The 19,595-nt window shown below is 41.9% G+C and overlaps 2 pseudogenes; both read left to right on the plus strand.

Annotated features, from left to right (window-relative positions):
- The first annotated feature begins 347 nt into the window (after nucleotides 1-347).
- On the plus strand, nucleotides 348-6,735 carry LOC109873418 (5-hydroxytryptamine receptor 3A-like; annotated as a pseudogene).
- Nucleotides 6,736-9,555: 2,820 nt separating this feature from the next.
- On the plus strand, nucleotides 9,556-14,758 carry LOC109873417 (5-hydroxytryptamine receptor 3A-like; annotated as a pseudogene).
- Nucleotides 14,759-19,595: the final 4,837 nt, after the last annotated feature.

Below are 19,595 nucleotides of genomic sequence, written 5' to 3' on the forward strand. Positions count from 1 at the left end.
AGTGTTCAACATGTTTAATAAAGACAATAAACGTGAACACTACAAAATACCAAAACATTAATGTGAAAAAAACTAAACAGTCCTATCTGGTGCATAGCCACAAAGACAGGAAACAACCACCCACAAGACCCAACACAAAACAGGCTACCTAAATATGGTTCCCAATCAGAGACAATGACTAACACCTGCCTCTGATTGAGAACCATATCAGGCCAAACATAGAAATGGGAAAACTAGACACACAACATAGAATGCCCACTCAGCTCACGTCCTGACCAACACTAAAACAAAGAAAACACAAAAGAACTATGGTCAGAACGGGACATTAATGAGTTGAATGTCATATGATGGCTGAACAGATAGCAGATAAACCCAAGAGGTCTGCTCTGAACCAACTTACCAGGACCCTCCTGCGTAAATACAACTGTGGAGTCAGACCTGTTCAGAACTGTACCAGTCCCACGCTCATCCACATAGACCTCATAATGCAGTCTGTGCTTGATGTGGTAAAAAACCCTATATAGCTTTATCTAAATAATTAATTAGTTAAGTCTAAAATACAATATGATTACCTGCCATGCTTCTGGTAATATGTAATACAGGAAATGAAAACATCGTTGATGTTGCTCAATTACAATTTTTTTTGTATGAAATATTAATCCTGTATCTGTAAATACATGTTAACCTTTTGTAGCTACACATTTCAATGGTCTGCACAAATAATTTATACCCCAAAAAGTAATACTCAATAATAGATATTTTGAATATCTACCTTTTACATGATGGAAAGACCCAGCAAGTAACCACAAGCATTTGGTACCGGCAGGTTGGTATGAATTGTGTTCTTCTATTGGTGTTAAACATGCATTTCAAAATGTTCATGCAACGTAAAACCATCACTGGCCCCATCCACAAATAGGAATATTTTTAAAATGTAATTACTTCGATTACCCCTTCAAGGAATAATCACGTCTACGCATTATATTTATAGTTTCAATGGAGTGGTGGAGTGAGCCATTAATAAATAAAAAAAACATGAAAATAAAATCCGGATGAGGAGAATCGCATTAGGGTTCATTTGTTTGGTGGGGCCAGCGGACATGAGTCTCTAGGCTCATTCTCCATTCACTTTAATGCAATTGCAGCACCATTGTTGACTTTGCTTATTTTCCCATCCGCCGCTTGTCCTTGTGCCATTGATTGAGCGCCATAGAATACATCTAAAGTCAAACATCAAATTTTCAGTATTTTTTTTCAAAAACACTGAATGACAATGCCGTTGGTGTACTTATACAAATACAATGTTCTCTTCAGATATTTGAATATGAGTGAATGAGTCACAGTAATGTCTGTTTTGCATTATTCTTTTCCACCCAATATACACATTATGTCTGTCTTAACATGAATACCACATTTAGCTGTTTCTACGAATCCTGTGTCTGTGTTTCATTTCAGTTACATAATATATTTAAAGCTTCTGCATGGTTTTCACATGGTTGTCTGTCTGAAAGATGTGTGTCTTCAGCCTTGTCTGGCATGCAACAATTGAATGCCAAAACAGTCAGGCAACCATTTGTGATGTACTTCATATAACTGGTCTTGTGATGTATTTCCTGTTTATGATGTCAGATCTTGACTGATGAGGTCTTGGTGTGGGATCCCGAGGAGTTTGACGGGATCACTGAGATCTCTCTGCCCTCTGAAGCTATATGGGTGCCTGATCTTATCATCAGTGAATTGTAAGAATTGATACTATGTATTCCTGTTCAAATTTCATAACATGTCATTGGATTACTCAATACACTCAGTCTCTTCGCAGAAATGTTCAACATTTGTCCTTTTATTTGAAATGACAGACTGAAAAGGAAGTGTGTTGACCAGGGTCAGAGTGTCTCATGTTCAACATACAGTACTGTAAGCAGCTGGAACTCTTGTCTTCCCCATAAGTCGTGTTCTTCCCCCTGTTAGTGTGGATGTAGGGGAGTCCCCTGCAATCCCCTATGTGTATGTCAACTCATCGGGGATGGTGAAAAACAACAAGCCTATCCAGGTGGTGTCCGCGTGTGACTTGGAGTTGTAAGCCTTCCCCTTTGACAAGCAGAGTTGCACTCTGACCTTCCGCAGCTGGCTTCACTCAGGTTAGTATAGAGAGCTGTAAACACGCTAACATTAATACCCAGTCAAATGACTATACATCTGGATATGCATAGATGTGGCTAAAATACACAATTAGAAGTGCAAAATTACAATGGCATACCTTTCGATACACAAAATACATGCATAAAGCTATGGCACATACAGTATTAAGTACACAAACACAAGCACATAAAACCCATACAGCTGGTAATTTAATATTGTATCAAATCAATAGCAGGTCATATTGACTGAGTGTCATTAAGTCTTAGTGAACTCTCTCCCTGACCTCTACCATCATGTATGCAGTGAGTGAGGTGAACCTGACTCTGTGGAGGAGTGCCGAGGACATCGCCAATGATCAGAAGTCTTTTATGGACGATGGCGAGTGGGAGCTGATGTCTGTGCTCTCCCACTACTGGCAGCTCCGGCTGGATGGCAGAGACTATGCACACAACCAGTTCTACGTGTGTGCCTACTGTTACCAGATCTAGGTCTCTCTTTGTTTCTCTTCAGATACTTGATTTGAAGGAAAGTATTTGAAGAAATACAAATATGACCTATATGTCTAGTGCCAACTGTATCCACATATACAGCAATACATATCCAGTCAGTAAATATGTAATATGTGAATAGGTGTGTTAGTGAGATGTTCTATATGGCTTGATGTCTATCCAACAGCAAACAAAAATATACACACTTCTCTTGTAGGGAGACTGTGACTGTATAATGACAACTAAATCAGATTGAGTATCGACAGGAGATTTTTAGCCATCCCCTCCTCCTGGTACTCCTGTTGTGAAGGTGTTAAAGAGATCAGCCAGGGCTTCACAGACAGGATTAAGCGCTAATGCTAATAGATGAGGATGAGGCGCGTCCAGCATGCTGAGAGAGAGAGGCACCATAATGAGGCTGTCTCTGTGGCAGCTGATCAATGGCCGTCTTGTTCTGCCGGAGAAATGGGCCCTGGGCCTGGTGCAGGTGGGGGAGAGACTGCCTGCGAGGATAGGCTAGGCGGGTTTCTGTTGTACATTCAGCTCAGGAGAGCACTTAATGATGGAGTGTCGATCCAGCAGGGCTCATTGGGTTACCTTTACACTACTGCTCATTGTGAAAGCAGTTAAGGGGATTCATGTGTTTTGGGGTACTGGAAGAGGACAGGAAGGTAATACTGTGGAATATGGTTTTCTTGTGGGTTCAGTTGAAAAAAGTACAGTTGATATCTAAAGCTAAAATGGGGCAGATTTAGGTTTAAGTTAGTGAAGGGAAAAACATTTATTTCTCAATTTCTCACCTATGGGGGAGTTCAAACACATTCTTGACCCACGTGTGACATGAAATAGAAAAGTAAAACTCTCTCCCTCTTTTTCACTCCCTCTCACCCTCTCACTCGTCAGGTGTTAATCCGCCGGCGCCCCCTGCTGTACGTGGTGAGTCTGCTCATCCCCAGCATCTTCCTCATGGTGGTGGACGTCATCAGCTTCTACTTGCCGCACAACAGTGGCACGAGCATCATCTTCAAGACCAGCATCCTCCTGGGCTACACTGTCTTCAGGGTAAACCTGATGGACGAGATGCCTGTCACCACCATCAGAACACCACTCATGGGTATCCTCTCCTCATCTTTGTTTCAAATGTTCTCTCATATTGTTTGACACACCAAGCTTGCCCTTCATACCCAGCCAAATGAGATAGTTTAGGATGAGTTGGACCGCAGAGTGAAGGAAAAGCAGCCAAAAAGTGCTCAGCATATGTGGGAACTCCTTTAAGACGGTTTGAAAAGCATTCCTCATGAAGCTGGTTGAGATAATCCCAAGAGTGTGCAAAGCTGTCCTAAAGGCAAAGTGTGTCTACTTTGAAGAATCTAAAATCTAAAATATATTTTGATGTATTTAACACTTTTTGGGATACTGGATGATTCCATATGTGTTATTTCATAGTTTTGATGTCTTCACTATTATTCTACAATGTAGAAAATAGTAAAAATAAAGAAAAAACCTTGAATGAGTAGGTGTGTCCAAACTTTTGACTGGTACTGTATTTCTGATCTGAGACATGTCTTTTTCTAACAGGTGTATTGTTGATGTTTGGTGTTCTCCATCTTATAGGTGTGTTCTTTGCGGTGTGCATGGCGCTGCTGGTGCTGAAACTAGCCATCTCCATATTTGTAGTGAAGCTCCTCTACCACAATGAGAAGGAGGTCAAGGAGATGTCAGTGTCTGGCTGTCTCCTCGATAAGTACGGCTCATCCAGCCAGACCTTCCTCGAGAGCAACTTCACCTCTGTCAAAACACTAAATGATGTGGATCAGTGTGGGGGTGAGAGGGGACCTGTGTTTGGATGCTTTGTATTTCTTGGTCATAGGACACAAGAGTGTGACTAGGTATTAGGACCAAACATTTAGCAGGTGGTGGTTTTCCTAACTTTCCACAGATTTCTTATTCTATTTGATATGTAATGGCCAGCTCTGACACATTTTCATGTTGACAACAACTCTATGTTCCTCTGTATTAACATCAAAACGATCAGAGAGAAAATACACCTTTACAGTATGTCTAGACATACTAGTGGAAAGAAAAAGTATGTGAACCCTTTGGAATTACCTGGACTTCTACATAAATTTGTTATTCAATGTGATCTGATCTTCATCTAAGTCACAACAATAGACAAACACAGTCTGCTTAAACTAATAACACACAAACAATTATACGTTTTAATGTCTTTATTGAACACACCGTGTAAACATTTACAGTGCAGGGTGGGAAAAGTATGTGAACCCTTAGATTTAATATATTATTTGGCAGCAATAACCTCAGCCAAACATTTTCTGTAGTTTCGGATCAGCCCTGCTCAATGGTCAGAAGTCATTTTGGACCGTTCCTCTTTGCAAAACTGTTTCAGTTCAGCAATATTCTTGGGGTGTCAGGTGTGACCCGCTCTTTTGAGGTCATGCCACAGCATCTCAATCGGGTTGAGGTCAGGACTTTGACTGGGCCATTCCAGGAGGGGTATTTTCTTCTGTTGAAGCCATTCTGTTGTTGATTTACTTCTATATTTTGGGTCGTTGTCCTGTTGCATCACCTAACTTCTGTTGAGCTTAAATTGGCGGACAGATAGCCTTACATTCTCCTGCAAAATATCTTGATATACTTGGGAATTCATTTTTCCATCGATGATAGCAAGCTGTCCAGGCCCTGAGGCAGCAAAGCTGCTCCAAACCATGATGCACCCTCCACCATACTTTACAGTTGGGATAAGGTTTTAATGTTGGTGTGCTGTGCCTTTTTTTCTCCACACATAGTGTTGTGTGTTCCTTCCAAACAACTCAACTTTAGTTTAATCTGTCCACAGAATAATTTGCCAGTAGCGATGTGAAACATCCAGGTGCACTTTTGCAAACTTCAGATGTGCAGCAATGGGTTTTTTTGGACAGCAGTGGCTTCTTCCGTTGTGTCCTCCCCTGAACACCATTCTTGTTTAGTGTTTTACTTATTGTATACTCGTCAACAGAGATGTTATCATGTTCCAGAGATTTCTGTAAGTCTATAGCTGACACTCTAGGATTCTTCTTAACTTCATTGAGCATTCTGCGCTGTGCTCTTACATTCATCTTTGCAGGACAGCCACTCCTAGAGAGAATAGCAACAGTGCTGAACTTTCTCCATTTATAGACATTTTGTCTTACTGTGGACTGATGAACATCAAGGCTTTTAGAGATACTTTTGTAACCCTTTCCAGCTTAGTCTTGGGTCTTCTGAGACCTCTTTTGTTTGAGGCATTGTTCACATCAGGCAATGCTTCTTGTGAAGCAAATTCAAATTTAGTGAGTGTTTTTTATAGGGCAGGGCAGCTCTAACCAACATCTCCAATCTCGTCTCAATGATTGTACTCCAGGTTAGCTGACTCCTGACTCCAATTAGCTTTTGGAGAAGTCTTTAGCCTAGGGGTTCATATATTTTTCCAACCTACACTGTGAATGTTTAAATTATGTATTCAGTATAGACAAGAAAAATACAATAATTTGTGTGCTATTTGTTTAAGCAGACTGTGTTTGTCTGTTGTTGTGACTTAGATGAAGATCAGGTCTAATTTGATTACCAATTTATGCAGAAATCCAGTTAATTCCAAATGGTTCACATACTTTTTCTTGCCACTGTATTCAATCAACAGTTTGAGTTTTATTTAATTTACTTGTTAAGATTGCATTGTAGCAACAGAATATCTTCACTTCGGACATTCATGTGTCCAACCCCATCATAACCCCACCCACATGTTGTCCCTCCAGGCTTTGAGATTGACCTGGCTCCATAGGAACTGCCGTCTCTGAGCGAGCCCCAGGAGAGTACTCCTCGAGAGTATTCTCCAAGAGGTGGTGGCCCTGAGGCTCTACCTGCAGGAGGGAGAGAGTGATGACTCAGCCCAGGCTGACTGGGTGGCCCTCTGCTGCAAGGTGGACCTCCTCCTGTTCCGAGTCTACCTGCTAATCCTGGTTGTCTACACCAGCACTCTGCTGCTACTGTGGGCCATCTGGAGCTCTGCATGAGGATAGAAGGGGAGAAAAACTTTGTTCGACTGCATTTATTTTGCTCTAATAAAATGTTAAAAGTCAATTAAGGGTTATTGATGTGGTTGAGCCGAACCCCCTTTGTCCCCACTTCTTCTTTTGATATGGTAGCAGCTATTTAATTTAATCAATACTGTATTGTCATGTACTATTGGAAGATTGCCCCATACAGTGGGGCAAAAAAAGTATTTAGTCAGCCACCAATTGTGCAAGTTCTCCCACTTAAAAAGATGAGAGAGGCCTGGAATTTTCATCATAGGTACACTTCAACTATGACAGACAAAATGAGAAAGAAAATCCAGAAAAATCACATTCATGGATTTTTAATGAATTTATTTGCAAATTATGAATTCATATTTTCAACTGTGGCACTTGGTTTGATTATGTATCCTGTTTTTAGCTAGAGTTGTGCAGGGATATATGGAACTACAGTACCAGTTAAAGTTTGGACACACCTACTCATTCAAGGGTTTCTTTATTTTTGACTATTCCCTACCTTGTAGAATAATAGTGAAGGCATCAAACTATGAAATAACACATGTGGAATCATGTACTAACCAAAACCAAAAAAGTGTTAAACAAATCAAAATATATTTTATATTTGAGATTCTTCAAAGTAGCCACCCTTTGCATTCATGACAGCTTTGCACACTCTTGGCATTCTCTCAACCAACTTCATGAATGGAATGTATTTCAATTAACAGGTGTGCCTTCTTAAAAGTTAATTTGTGGAATTTCTTTCCTTCTTGATGCGTTTGAGCCAATCAGTTGTGTTGTGACAAGGTAGGGTTGGTATTCAGAAGATAGCACTATTTGGTAAAATCCAAGTCCATAATATGGCAAGAACAGCTCAAATAAGCAAAGAGAAATGACAGTCCACCATTACTTTAAGACATGAAAGTCAGTCAATGCAGAAACAATTTCAAGACCTTTCAAAGTGCAGTCGCAAAAACCATCAAGCGCTATGAAGAAACTGTCTCTCACGAGGACCGCCACAGGAAAGGAAGACCCAGAGTTACCTCTGCTGCAAAGGATAAATTCATTGGAATAACTGCACCTCAGATTTGCAGCCCAAATAAATGCTTCACGGAGTTCAAGTAACAGACATCTCAAAATCAACTTTTCAGAGGAGACTGTGTGAATCAGGCCTTCGTGGTCGAATTGCTGCAAAGAAACCACTACTAAAGGTCACCAATAATAAGAAGAGACTTGCTTGGGCCTAGAAACATGAGCAATGGACATTAGACCGGTGGAAATCTGTCCTTTAGTCCAAATTTGAGGTTTTGGTTCCAACCACTTGTCTTTGTGAGACGCAGAGTAGGTGAACGAATGATCTCTAAATGTGTGGTGCCCACCGTAAAGCATGGAGGAGGAGGTGTGATGTTTTGGGGGTGCTTTGCTGGTGATATGTCATCCCATCTTGTTTGGGCTTAGTGGGACTATAATTTGTTTTCAACAGCACAATGACCCAACACACCTGTAGGCTGTGTAAGAGCTATTTGTCCAAGAAGGAGAGTGATGGAGTGCTGCATCAGATGACCTGGCCTCCACAATCACCTGACCTCAACCCAATTAAGATGATTTGGGATGAGTTGGACCGCAGAGTGAAGGAAAAGCAGCCAACAATTGCTCAGCATATGTGGGAACTCATTCAAGACTGTTGGAAAAGCATTCCAGGTAAAGCTGGTTGAGACAATGCCAAGAGTGTGCAAAGCTGTCATCATGGCAAGGGTGGCTACCTTGAAGAATCTAAAATACAAAATATATTTTGATGTATTTTTTGCTTACTACATGATTCCATATGTGTTATTTCATTGTTTTGATGTCTCCACTATTATTCTACAGTTGTAGAAAATAGTACAAATAAAGAAAAACCCTTGAATGACTAGGTGTGTCCTATGACTGCTACTGTATTTTAAAGGATCCAGCTAGTACAATGAGTAATGACTGATTTGCTGATTTTGCTCTCTGATTTGCTCTTTTCAAGCGTTTTTGTGTGTCATTAATGGACATGATTTTTCAACAAAGTTTTATCTCTTTAGTCCCCCAAAACATTAAATGTTTAATAGGCATGTTTTTTATCCAAAGATGACGCATGTGTTTTCACAGCAGTGTGTATCATCTATCCATGTAACATAAACTGTATCAGCAGGAACCTATCACATAATAAACGTCATAGATTCAATTTCGTTGTAGATTGCAGTACATATTCTCCCAACATAAGCAGTTTAAGAAATCAATGAACAAAATGACGTCTAAGATCAGTATCAAATGTCAGTTGGATCTTGTTAGTGAGATAAGAGAAAACCGACCTGCACTTAAACTCCCATATGAAAACCAAGCTGCCAGAGAAAATAGGCCTATGCTCCTCTGTATGTTCAGGAAATCAATTTCTTAATGCAGGATCTTTTTTGAGAGAAATCATATCTCCACAGTAAGCTTATAAAATACATTGAGGATTCAGTTGGAGGAAAAAAGCTGATATACCACACGAAAATTGATCCATACACAGACATCTGTTAGGCTACACGGCCAGATACTCTAAACTTGGATAGGCCTGAGTGCTCCGAGTTATCTGCTCAGGACATGTGATGACATAAGATAACCTCAGCTGCTTCCAATCCCCATCATAAAATCCCTGATGGACACACCCTCGTGTTCATAGTTACATCAGCTGGCTAAGGCAGCGTCATGCAGAATGATACTTAATTGAACTAATACATGATACTGTAGACATTAGGCTACCGTGGACACCCCTGAATATGGGTCTCGGCAGCGCCAGTAGACTGCTGTATCTCAAAACTGAGCACTGCTCATTATAGACAAGCTCAAGGCAGAGAAGTGAAACATAGTGCAGAATGAGAAGTTCAGGACTCTGGACAGCGCTCGTCTTGCTCTTGATACAAGGCACCGTGCGAGCCTGCACAGGTAAGAAGATGCACGTGCAAAATTAATTCCAGATAGGTTGTGGCGTTATTGACAGAGGTTGCCTGTTTTGGAAGTTGACATTTTATATAATGCTAGATTTACACAATAATAATTGTATAACTCTCAATATGTTGCATTTAGTGGATATGTTGAATCAGTATGTTGAAACGATGTCTTTTACCTCCGTTAGTCAAGAAACTGGGCAATAATCCTGGACGCTTTGCCAATGCCACCTTGGTACGTCTCTCCGAGTACTTGAGTGCTGGGTACAAGAAGGGGGTTCGACCCGTGCGCAACTGGCGAAATTGCACAATGGTGGCCATCGACCTTATGGTGTACTCTATCCTCAGTGTGGGAAGTAGGCCTCCTGCTCTTAGTAGAATAATAGTTCAGTATGCTGAGATTGTGTGTAGCCTATGTTTGCCCTATGTTACAACAGGACGAGAAGAACCAGGTTCTGACAACATATGCATGGTACAGGCAGGTAAGACAAATAACTATTTGCAATAAATAGCAAAATAACTATTTAAACAACAAATGGATTTTGTTGAAAAAAAGTTTCCAAGAAATGAAAACATACATAAAACTTGTAAAACCTACAGTAGAACATAGTTATGTCTCTCCTTTGGACATTTATCAAACACATCTTCTCAGAGGATCTTATACCATACTTGTTATCATTAATACTATACCATGCTTACCGGCCTATGCTATAAGTCTGTATCAGGAATGGACAGATGAATTATTGGTATGGAACCCAGAGGACTTTGAGGATGTGAATCAAAAGTCCGTACCGACTGCCAATGTGTGGGTGCCTGACATACTAATCAACGAGTTGTAAGTCCAGTGTTTTGTGATCGTTATTGTCAGTGTAGGCCATCGCATTTTAGGCCATGAAGTCAAATCAAAATCTGCATAAAACAGTATTGTTTATCATTGATTAAGCATTACTAAAGTACAGTGCAGTGTAAAGTGTGTGTGTGTAATACGCTGAAATATTAGTTGTCCAAATCAGCCACAAACATATTTATTGCATCTCTTTGCTTTGGTTTGAGTTGTGCTTCCTGCTCTAATCTCTCAGTGTGGATGTGGGTAAGTCTCAGGATATTCCCTATGTGTACGTGACCCATTATGGTCTGGTGCGCAACTACAAGCCCATCCAGGCAGTGACAGCCTGCACTCTCAACATCTACAACTTCCCCTTTGACGTCCAGAACTGCAGCCTGACCTTCCAGAGCTGGCTCCATACCCGTAAAACATGTCTTATTTAGTCATTTGGCTTTACATGTGGGGAAAAGCCTTTCAACTGCACATACTGTTGGCTACAATACCAGGTAAGGATGCCTTTTTACATGTTTGTAAGAGAGGTGGGGATGGATAAGCTAAGTGTCAGTCACTCAGTCCTCAACATTTTTGTATTATTTTGTATACATTTTTTTTTTTTTATCCTAGTGCCAGCTGTGGCTGAGAACTGCTGATAATGGTCATTTACACAATTTACATGAATCTGGACCCACTGACCTATGTCTCCTCCACGTCCATGTCTGTAGTTAATGACTTCGACCTCAAGCTGATGAGGAGTGCAGAGGAACTCAAGGTGGACAAGAGTGTCTTCATGAACCAGGGGGAGTGGGAGCTGCTACACTTCTTGTTGAAATACAGGAGCTTCAGTCTGGACAACATTGACTCCTATGCCGAGATGAAGTTCAATGTGAGTATACATAACATAATCATTCATTACCTTTTATTTATGTATTCATGACAGGTTTTGGAAACATATTATTTGTCAATGATTGAGCTGGTTTGTAAGATTGTTAGGGTTGCAAAGTTCTGGTTGCAAACAACTTTCCCAAAATTCCCAAGTTTTCCAGGTATTCTGGTAGGAGGATTCTCAGTTTTCCAGGTATTCTGGTAGGAGGATTCTCAGTTTTCCAGGTATTCTGGTAGGAGGATTCTCAGTTTTCCAGGTATTCTGGTAAGAGGATTCTCAGATTTCCTGCTTATTCCCTCCTGAATCCAGTAATCTTCCAACTGCGATTTCTGGAAAACCGGGGAACTTTGGGAAAATTAACGGAATTTAGGCAACCCTATGCATGATGAGGAGGTAAATGGCAATAGTTAAAAGAGTACAATAAAGGGATGGGAAAGATCCCCACAATTCAGCTAGTGCCAACACATGTTAAAATGATATGCAGTATATACTTTTACATGACTATATACAATCATGTTCAAATCAATCATATCGTGTACATAATACCTTAGCGCAAATCATTTATTCAAAACCAACCGAACCTGACAGAAAAACAAGACCTTCAGTAAGAATAGATCAAATAGAGAAATATATGAAGATAGTAGACCCTTACCTTGACCTCTACCGCATGAGGCTTTATTAGAAACATAAGATCTTCAGCTGTATTAAATAGGTATTGAGAATGGACGTTTTTCGTATGCATCATACAAAGAAAGCAGGCTTGCTTCATGGAAAATTAACACAAGGATATGAGTGAGGATCTCCAGGTGAAAGTGTGATATAGAGTGCACTCCCATCCCACCTCGGTTTTAGGGTCATTGATAGAATCTGTTGGTATATTGTTCTCTCCACGGTCAAAATGTTTTTCTGCCAGATATATGTAATGAGATATGGAAATGCGTACAACTTCTTGTTAATTACTGCTCTATTCCCAATGATTGTTTATTTGGATCCCCATTAGCTTTTGCAGAAGCAGCAGCTACTCTTCCTGGGGCCCACACACACCAAAAAACATCACAAGTAACAAACACTGATACACTAATAGACAAGGACAGTCACGCAAATAAAAATTACAACGATATACAAACGATACAAAACAAAATGTGTGTGATCGAGTGTCTGTGTGTGTGTGTGTGTGTGTGTGTGCGTGTGCATCCTCTCACAGTCCTGATACACTGATAGACAAGAATAGTCACACAAATAAAAATTACAACGATATACAAACAATGGTCGAGTGTCTGAGTGTCTGTTTGTGCGTGTCCTCTCACAGTCCCCACCTTACATGAGATGTTGTTTAATCAGTTTTTTAAAAAGGTAAATTAGCTGTTTGCTTGAGTAAATGGAGATAGAAGGGAGTTCCATGTGATCATGACTCTGTATAAAACTGTGCCTTGCTGTGAATTTGTTTTGGACTTGGGGACTGTGAAGTGACCCCTGGTGCATGTCTTGTGGGGTATGTATGGGTGTCTGAGCTGAATGTTATTTGATTACGCAGACAATCTGGAATTTTCATCACAGTAATACTTCTCATAAAAACTAGAAGAGAAGCAATGAATCTCTTGTCAACCTTGATGAATGCCATCAGGTGGTGATCCGACGCAGACCTCTGTTCTACACTGTGAACCTGTTGCCGCCCAGCATCTTCCTGATGGTGACGGACCCGGTGGGCTTCTACCTCCCCCAGACAGCGGAGAGCAAGTGTCCTTCAAGATCACCCTGCTCCTGGGCTACTCTGTCTTCCTCATCATCGTCTCCGGCACGCTGCCCGCCACCGCCAAGCCGCTCATAGGTGAGAAATGCAGCTGGTGCATTAGTGGCTCAGATTTTTTTGATTTGTCATTAAGGATGGGATTGTGATTCTGTTGCTGTTAAGAATAGGTTGAGGTAGTAGTGAAGGACTATTGTTTGTTGGGGCCCTGGTCAAAAGGCCCTGGTCAAAACTAGTGCACTACATAGGGAATAGGGTGCCATTTGCAACATAGCCGGTGTCTTCTAAGGGTATACCTTGTAGTGTGCAGAGGTCATATCGATTCATCCCTCTCTCTAGGTGTATACTTTGTAGTGTGCATGGCTCTGTTGGTGATCAGCCTGAAAGAGACAGTGTTGATAGTCCGTCTGGTGCATAAACAGGACCTGCAGCCCATGTGCCCCAGTGGCTCAAACACTTGGTGCTGGAGCGGGTCACAGTCCTCCTGTGCATCCGCAACAAGCACAGCCTGTGCTCCATGCTGTCCCGGGACTACGACCACGTGGGCCATTACAAAGAGAACAACATCAGCCAGGGTATTGTATCTACACGAGAGTTGGGTAGAAAGAAAAGTATGAGATAAGGAGAAAAGAGGGAAGGGAGAGGGAAAAGGTGAGCTTTAAGAGGGAAAAAAGACATGGGCAGTAGTTCTAGTATACAATGTTCTCTCTGAGCAGTATTCATTGATTTAAAAACACAGCAGCATTACAACATCTATCATAGAGAGTGAGAAAGAGAGAGAAAAGGATAAAAAGAGACATTTACAGGTCTGTTTTCTCTCTTTGGAAATAATCAATTTCTGTCACTTTGGGACAATAAATAAATGTTGCATCCACAAACTCAACACAACATGGGATTCTTAAAATACAAGTACATCCTGTTATATGACCTCACTCCACCCATTCTCTCCCTGTGTGACCCCTTGGAGCTCTATGTAACCACCACCACCACCTTCACCACACCTGCGAGATCGGCCGTGGCGGCGAGGACAGCAGGGAGCAGGGTCTGGGGAGCCTGGTGGTCCTGCCCGTGGTGCGTGACACCACACAGCCGTTATGGACAACACCTAGCACGAGATCTCGTCCATCCGCAGCACCCTGGAGAAGAAGGACAAGTGCCGGGACATCGCCAAGGAGTGGCTGCAGGTGGGCTACGTGCTCGACGTGCTGCTCGTCGGGGTCTACCTGTTGGCCATGCTGGCCTACAGCATCACCCTGGGCACCCTCTGGTCCATGTGCCAGTACGCATGAGTGCCTCACAGTGGAGGAGGGTCTAACGGTGGATGTGGAGGGCCTTATTGTAGAGCAGGGCCTGATGATATAGGTGGAGGGTCTTACTGTGGGGGAGGGCCTGACGGTGGATGTGGGGACATAGAAGGCTTACGCATGCCTGATACAAAGAGTTTTATTGAGGTGGATCTGTTCAGCTGAACCTCGTGGTAGAGGTAAAGTAGGGTGTACTTTGAGTCTGAGGTCATTCTTGGGACTAGAGAGATGAGAGGGAAGATGCAGTGGATGCTGGTTTAGGAGGATATATGGAGTATGTGGAAGAGAGGTAATGCTATTTGGTTGCATTTTCTTTTAAATGACATAGTTTGTATATTCCAAGATCAACTTCACTCCTTCAGTTGAATATAGTGTTAATATTGTTAATAAATTATAAGAAACATATGTGATATTAATCATCACATTTCAATTGATAAAGGTTATTTATTATTATGAAAGTCACTGTAATACTTGTTCACCTGATGTTCTCTAACATTACGAAATGTGTGACTATTAAAGTTAATTGAATTATGTCCCTTACATGCCATCAATCAGGTATCTAGCCACGAGGATGACATACTGGATTCAATCTGATCATGCTTGTAGACAATGCAGCTTTTAAAGGCAATGTTACCACGTTTGCGCACTTCGCAGAGATCGCATTCAAGGAAGACGCTGCAGATGTCTGCTCAATTGGAAATTGGGATGGAATCCTGGACAAAGTTTGTTTTAAGCTTTTTCCATTGAACTTCCTTAACACTGTCACGTTGTATAAATTATTGGAGACAGGCGCAGGAATACGTAATAGTGGGTTTTAATACTCCCCCCAAATTACACAACATGAAATGAAAGGCAAGGGGACGAAGCCCAAAACAAACACGTATACAAAACACACAGGGATGTAACCCAAACAAAAGAGCGAGGTTAAACCTCTCATAAAGACTTGCAATACACTACACGGGACGAGACCTGCAATACACTACACGGGGCGAGACCTGTAATAACAATGCATGGGACGAGACCCGTAGTAACAAATGCACAAAACACGCAGGTACTCACAGGACCAATGGACATGGTAACAATACCCGACAAGACGCAGGTGTGCGTAATGAGACAGTTCAGTGAAGCCAAGAGGCCGGTGGCGTAGACCTCCGGAATTGGTACACGGAAAGAGCGGCAGTACCGGGAGAATCCGTGACAAATACAGCCAATGTCCACATTCAAGAAAATGCCAGATAGGCTGGTCCATTTTTTGCCTCCTGGGCCTATAAAAATGTTTTTTCTCACCAAATTAACATTATCTGGCTAATAATGGGGGCCTCTTGGGGAAAAATATGGGCCGGTGTGGGGGCCTCAAGGAATCTGCTAGGGCAGATTTCTAGTCCCAGTCCACCCCTGTCCATATTCAAATGATGGGAGGTGAAAATAAAGCAATTTTCCGTTTTATATTATAATTATTTGTATTATTATTAAATTGCCGGTTAGGGTTTAAGCCATACAAGAGACTTCAATACACCACACTAACCACAGGGTGGCACAGTAGTGCTCTGCCCAGCCCTATCCACCCTCATGCTCCAGTACAGAGAAGGTATTAATTCCTCTCAAGAATGGCCTATTTTTATTTATTTTCTATTTCACCTTTTATTTATCTAGGCAAGTCAGTTAAGAACACATTTTTATTTACAATGACGGCCTACCCTTGTCCAAACCCTCCCCTAACCCGGACAATGCTGGGCCAATTGTACGCCGTCTTATGGGACTCCAGATCAAGGCCGGTTGTGATACAGCCCGGGATCAAACCCGGGTCTGTAGTGACGCCTCTAGCACTGTGATGCAGTGCCTTAGACCACTGTGCTACTTGGAACCTTAGCCCGCGGACTGACACTAATGTACTAAACGTAAAGATTTTGGCCTCACTGGAAAATGGACTCAGTGGGAGTACTCAGATAGGATAACTGCCATTGACACCCAACATAATTAAAGCCTAAAACCGTTCCACAGTAAATGGGAGCATCGATCCCAATATATTCAACAAGTATCCAGGCTACATCAGTTCCTGGGTCTGTGTGGACGACTGACTCTAGCCCTTTTAGTTCAGCACTATGCCTGGCTTTTTTATTCCCCCTGAGTTTTAGTTGATTTTCAGCTATGATAAATGCTTTATCAGTATGACGCTTGGATTAGAAAATATCTGAAAATGTCTGGTATGTATAAATGGTGTTCTAAAACTAATTACAGTAAACATTCCAAAATGGTAAACAAAAACAACACAGGAAATGTTCTCAATGAGTATTGCCATAAATGAGCATGACACCAGGCTTTCAATAGTTTGTCTATTTAGAAAACAATAACAAAGTACAACTAGAGAGGGTAGACATCTGACTAGGGCTGCAACATTCCGGAACATTCCCAAATTCCCAGGTTTTACTCAAATCTTCTTTGGAGGAATCCCGATTTCCTGATTATTCCCACCTAACACATCTGGGAATTTTGATAAAGCTACCAGAATTTTTGCATCCCTACATCTCACTGTAGCCTACCATCTTCGGTAAAAGTAGTATACTGTAGTACACTAGACTAACACTAGAGGGTTCCATTACCAGCATTAACCAGTACTACACTTATGGAGTTGCAGGAACACACAATGAGCTTCAACAGTCATTTCTACACCAGTTACTAAAAACCATACAACAGCTATGTTCATAAGACACATCTCCAAATTGCAATGAAGCTATGGACCTCTATTTTATAAACTCCTTGAAGAACATCTACTTTAAATAAACAACAAATTACAATTCCAGAGATGACGCCAAAACTACAATTACTATTCCACCAACGGATTAAATTATCAAGATTGAAGACTCAGCATTTTTTGTCATGCATTATAACTTCATTCTGTGGCCAATGCACATAACAGTTGGTTAATCAGTTACCTTAATCAGTAACCTCAGGAAACTTTTTTAATAATTATCCCCATCCAACATATTCTCAAACCACAAAAGTTCAGTGACCACAAAAATCATACAAAACTAAGTCTACCAAACTACCATAACAGCAACTACATGAAACACAGAATAGTTCAGTTACGTGTTGCTCAGGTTGCTTGCTGTATTACAGTAAATTAGTAGGGGCGGCCATGTTGTTTGGCTCTCTCCTCTCCGAGGCTGGATCAATGCCTGGGGTTGGGGGAGGCTAACGCCTACAGGCCAACGCCAACAGGCCAGGCTTAGCTGAGAAAACAATCCCAGGGATTTGGACAAAACCAGTCCCCCTCCATTCAACAGGCCCACTGTCTGAACCCTCTCTATCCATTAGATCATATTTGGGTCAAAGAGCACATAAAGATGGGACCCCCTGGCTCCCCCACACACAAAGCCCTGCAGCCACCCCCCTCCCCCCACTCGAGAGGCCATTCACTGGACCCTGCCCCTTCCACTCACATTGCCCACAAGGGTCACATGAGTCCAATCAACCAAGGCCAAAAATCCCCACTCTGCTTCGTTTTTAAAAACAAAATTGGGATCAAACTGAACTCATGGTGTCCCGTTGATGAAGGAGCATACTCATCATCAGGGGATGTGTCCTCCTCTAGTGTCCTCCTTTCCCTAAATCACCAAAGACCCTTAAAACAATCAAGATAGTCCAAGACAGCCTAACTCTCCACTACGACTAGCCACATTGGGTTTGATATGCAGAGGCCGGTGGTGATGGAGTGAATAGCTAAAGAAAAGTAGCTCATTAGCTGATCCTTCTGAGGGGAGAGGTCAGGGTCTGCATATGCTGCCCAAAGACGGATGGGAAGGGAGAGGGCTGCCTGCTATAATAGGGAGCCGAAGGAGAACCTCTGGTCTCTTGTTTGCGCCGAAACAGATGGCAGGGTCTCCTGGCTTGATTAACCTGGTTAGGTCAGCTATAAGGAAGCCGTTCTTAGATGTTACAGATTGAAAGAAAGGCTCTCATCTCTGGGAGAAATTATTCAAGTTGCTATAATACTTTGTCTAATGAGCACAGGACTTCGAAATAATAATGTTGACGTGAATATGATGGTGGTGAGTTGGAAAATAAGGACATCTAAGCCTGTGCTGTGATTCCAGGAGTGTTTGAAGAATGTCTAGATGAGTTGCTGTCAGTCTGGTGTGTTGCTGAGGTGTAATGTTGTCCATCTAGTTAGCACAACCTTCCAAAGCAAAATGGTTCCAAATAACACAGAGAGCGAAAAAGAGAGACAGAGTCAGAGAGAGGGGATGGGGTGGGGGAAGGGAGAAGGATAGAGGAGAGGAAAATAGAGATCGCTAGAAAGAGAGACAGACAGAGTCAGAGAGAGGGGGTGGGGTAGGGGAAGGGAGAAGGATAGAAGAGAAAATAGAAATCGCTAGAAAGAGAGTGAGAGAAAGATAGAAAGTGAGGAATACTAAAGCCCACCAGATAGCTCAGTTTAGTATAATGCCATGTTTGTATCGCTTCCTAGATGCACGGAAAAACTGAACCATTAGTGTCTGCAACGTTTCCCCCCTAACAGCAATCCAGGTGGCAGCAATAATGGCGTGCACCCTGCATATCTAATGATAGCATTTATTACCTACATAATGAGAGAGGAATGTAGGACATGGTCGCTAGGCAAGCACTGACACAATGCTAACCATTAGCACTTCCATTTGGTTCTATGTCAACAGACTACCGTCTCTGTCAGAAAATACCTATCTGGTCACTCTACATGCAGAACACATACACCCACCCATGGCTCTACTGTCTGGTAGATGTAATAATTCCAACCACAACACTGTCCATGTCATGTTCTTACTCAAGAGGCTTTTCGCTACAGCTCAACAGCAGGGGGTGCTGCTGTGATCAACAACACAAATGACCTCTTCATACGCAATACAACATGGCTTCGCATCAGCCTCCTGTAGTGGATCATATATTCTGTGCTACACTTAACGGCCCACTTACACTATATCCAAATGAACTCCCGTAGTGGAAAGCAGTCACAGGGAATAAAGAGACACTAGTAAAAGAAGTGGCAGTGGTGGCATATTACTACATTTATTTGACTTGATTTAATGCCTTCTGCTTGGCAAGGCTTTTCTGGCATTAGGTGACTAAACACATGTAAGAACTGAGCAGTGAGTACTACATCTTTACCCCATCACTAGTATAGTGGAATATAATACTCCCTCTGTAGCCCAACTGACTTATTCAGATCACCAT

This window comes from Oncorhynchus kisutch, linkage group LG28, assembly GCF_002021735.2.
Source record: "Oncorhynchus kisutch isolate 150728-3 linkage group LG28, Okis_V2, whole genome shotgun sequence".
NCBI lineage: Eukaryota > Metazoa > Chordata > Actinopteri > Salmoniformes > Salmonidae > Oncorhynchus > Oncorhynchus kisutch.